The following is a 4205-nucleotide window of genomic DNA, read 5'->3' as shown; positions in this document are numbered from 1 at the left end:
CTAAGTACATTTTGACCTTCCTGAACTTTACTTACCTTTATGTGTTAAATGGGGAACATAAAAATGGCCTCAATGGGTTCTACTTAAACAAAATTAATAATGCCTACCATTTGCTAAATCTATGCTACATACATTTACCTGTAGATTTCATCGTAACTTCTTGTAAAGTGGTATTAAACATCCCTAGCTTATAGTTAGCTTAAAGAATTCAAAGTCACACAACTAATAACCATCTGAGTGAATGGTATTGAATGAGATTGCTAGGGACCTATATCAAAACTATGAAATCTATTTTGCTGTTGACGCAGCTGTTGAGCTTCAGATCAAATCCCTGAACCCTGGACCAAGAAATGATTCTCAATTGACTCAAATCATGGCCAACAACATTGCAACTGTGGTTGGTTGTCATGGAAAGCTCCTCAGTGATTCCTTACCCACCAACTTTAGTTTCAGTTTCTTAAAACCTGAGGTAAATTGGGCAGGGACTCTCTCTCAGTATAGATATCATGATAGTCATGGCTATTGCCCTTTCACCTGCATGTTGTCACGTTGGAGAAATTTCAGAATTGATTTTTTAAAAAATTTTACACAAAAGGCATGTGTGTCTTTTGGATTTTGAGGGGCTGAGGGCATCGTATGTAAAAATGCTTGGGATTCAGGCATGCCCTCCTTCACCATGGTGCTCACCTGCATATTTACTTTGTCGAGCCCAGTAAAGACAACATATGTGACAGGAACACAGATGCAGAGAATGATAAGTTAAACTCCCTCTGTGAGAAAATAAAAAGTTATTGTAAAAGTCAAACGTCAAAACTTTTACATAGGAAATATTCAGAGCACACATCAAACATTTGACCAATTTTTTAGGGGGAAAGCAAGGGTGAAGGAGGGAAAATTCTGGGCTGAATGGTGGAACACCTGTTTGTAAATCTTGGTTGTACCTCTTATTGGCTATGTCATTTTTGTCTAAAGTCACAAAATGTCAGCCTGTTTCCCTATTGTGAAATGGCCATACTGATGTCTTCCTAGCCCACCTTCCAGAGTGCAGTAAAGTTGACATAAAATAGCATGAGAGGCTGGGGCAAGGATATGATTCCCATATTATTGTTTTGATTTTATGTAGCAAACTCTATTATAGGCAGTATTTTTCTTTTTTTTTTCCTTTTTTTTCTTTTTTTTTAGAGCCTTGGCAACATTTTATTTTATTTTTTAATTTATTTTTTATTATTATTTATGTTAATCACCACACATTACATCATTAGTTTTTGATGTAGTGTTCCATGATTCATTGTTTGCGTATAACACTCAGTGCTCCATGCAGAACATGCCCTCTTTAATACCCATCACCAGGCTAACCCTTCCCCCCACCTCCCTCCCCTCTAGAACCCTCAGTTTTTTTCTCAGAGTCCATAGTCTCTCATGGTTCATCTCCCCCTCCGATTTCCCCCCCTTCATTCTTCCCCTCCTGCTATCTTCCTCTTCTTCTTCTTCTTCTTTTTTTTTTTTAACATATAACGTATTATTTGTTTCAGAGGTACAGGTCTGTGATTCAACAGTGTTACACAATCCACAGTGCTCACCATAGCACATACCCTCCCCAATGTCTATCACCTAGCCACCCCATCCCTCCCACCCCCACCACTCCAGCAACCCTCAGTTTGCCAGTATTTTTCAAAACATGTTCTGCAGAACACAGGTTTTCTAAGAAAAGTAATAGAAGTTACTTTTATAAGGAGTTTGTGTTCAAATATGTTTAGAAAATTCTGGGTTAAACAAAGTTAACCCCTTACTTCAAGACTTCTCAGAGCCTCTAATAGACTAATAAGATAAATCTCCAAAAGGGAGAATTCCATTCAGTACTTCGCTAAATTTATTTAACCTCATACCTTTTATCTTCCAGGATTAGTATTACCCAGAACACATTTTGGAAAATTTAGCTCCTTGAAGAATTGATAAATATCGTGTTGAGGTTCGGATTCTCAAGTAAAACCTTTTCTATACATTAGAATAATGGCTACCACACACTGAAAATTTTCTATGTGCCAAGAACTGAGCTAACTGTTTTAAATTTTGGAACCCGATTTAAACTGCTTCACAGTCATTTGAATTGCATGCCTTAACCCCATTTTATAAGTGAGAAAATGACACTTAGAGATATTAAGTAACTTAACCAAACTAATAAATCACAAGGCCAAGATGCAAATCCAAACCAAAGTCCACGCCCTTGTTCCCCGCTGAGCACTTGTTTGAATGACTATGTGGATGAGCTATGTGATCACATGTAAGACATGTTTTAAACAGCACAAAGCAATTCTATGGACACTGACAGAACTTAGGAAGGAGGTTCTACATCCTTCTCTGGCAGCCCAGCTCATCTAAGCTTCTAAGAGAAGTTCTTCAGCTCATTGGTCTGAATCATGGGCATCCCCTCAGCCCACTCAGGTCCACTTCTATAGCATTTTCTACCATCATCCAGATTTTGGTCTTCAAGCCAGACCTCTTCTCTCTATTGTCTTGCCTGTCAATGGAAGAAATAGGAAGGAGCAGAGTCTACCTCCTTAGAGTAGGCCTGACTATGTATTTCTCTTTCTGGTCCATCTTTTATACAGTTTGTCAGAATGGGCAGGTAGGCTGCTGTCTGTTCCACACAAGGCAAAGAACAAGAAATGCTCAAAGAAACCTCAAGCCTATGTCAAGTGTACCTTCCAGAGTTGAGAATTATAGAACCATGTTTGGTTTTTAATGTCAATATTTTTCTTCAGAAGGATATTCCATGCAACAATGCCAAAAGTAGGACCCTGTTTGACAAGTAACCACATCATCAAAGTACAGTAAAAAATAGCAGAACCTCAAACAAAGAATATTCAGATAAAGATTAATCTTTCAAGAATATGTATGAGACCCAACTCAACAATAATTTGAATACAGAATTTCAGGATTTCAGCATTTGGGGACCTATTATTTTTAACACATATAAAATAATCTAATTTTGTTTCATCCAAACCAATTTGATTATTTCTATGGTAAATTGTTTGAGGAAATTGGTATGACCCATAAAACCAGATAAGTTAATATCAACAAATAACCTAAAACATGCCAAATTTATCTTTGATCTTGTCATAAAATTAAAAGTTTATAACTCAGTTGTATAAGAAAGACATCAAGTGTAGAATTATTCCATTACTAGAGTTGATCCATTCCTGTCAGAGCTTTGATGAGTAGTTTTCATATTTTTATTTTATTTTTAAAAATATTTCATTTATTTATTTGACAGAAAGAGAGAGCAACAGAGGGAGAGGGAGAAGCAGACTCCCTGCTGACCAGGGATCCCTATGCGGGGCTCGATCCCAAGACCCCGGGATCATGACCTGAGCCAAAGGCAGACGCTTAACCAACTGAGCCACCCAGGTGTCCAGTAGTTTTCATATTTTTAAAACTGAAAAACACTTTCTTCAAATATTTTACAAACAGCTCAATGTATTAAGTAGAAACAGACAGAATCTGTGAGAAGCAAGAGAAAAAAAAAGTGGTCTGTAAACCACTGGTCTAGACAATGTTTCAGACAAAAATTGAAGAAAGGTGATTTTTCTCTGTTACTTAAGCTAACACGTAATACTAAGCACATGGATAAGGCCATGAAATCAAGGAAGAAGAAAGAATTTTACAGTAGGAAGGGGCCTTGATAATCATAAAATCTAATATTCACCAATTTTATGAATGAGGAAACAGGCACAGAGAATTTAACTTACTTGGCCAATATCACACAGTTAATTAGTGGTAGTCAGGAATAAAATTACTGCCTCCTGATAGTCTGATGCTCTCCTAAGACACGACATAAACCTGCATAAAATTATTTGGAGGTGGCCTATTTTTTCTAAAATGATTTAGCATAAGAGAGAATGAGACATTCTTCATTCTGAGACATACGTATAATGTCTTCAGTAAATTAACACAGTAATCAATGTATACTTATGTATCCTGAAGTCTCCTCCTGGTGTTCTGCACCAAAAAGGACCCAGAGGGTATCTACATAGTATTCATCCTTGCCTCCAGTGGGGCAGCCATTGCCCAGCTGAACATGCATGTCATTACTTCTTTCACTATCCAGAACACATGCTGAATAACAACCACCCAGCAGATGATCCTGTGGCAGTTCAAAGGTTAAATTTTTTTATAATTGAAGTATTTCAAAAATCAAGGGTCAT

This window comes from Mirounga leonina, unplaced genomic scaffold (assembly GCF_011800145.1).
Source record: "Mirounga leonina isolate KUSES-001 unplaced genomic scaffold, KU_Mleo_1.0 Mir_418, whole genome shotgun sequence".
Lineage (NCBI taxonomy): Eukaryota > Metazoa > Chordata > Mammalia > Carnivora > Phocidae > Mirounga > Mirounga leonina.
This window is presented reverse-complemented; position numbering follows the sequence as displayed.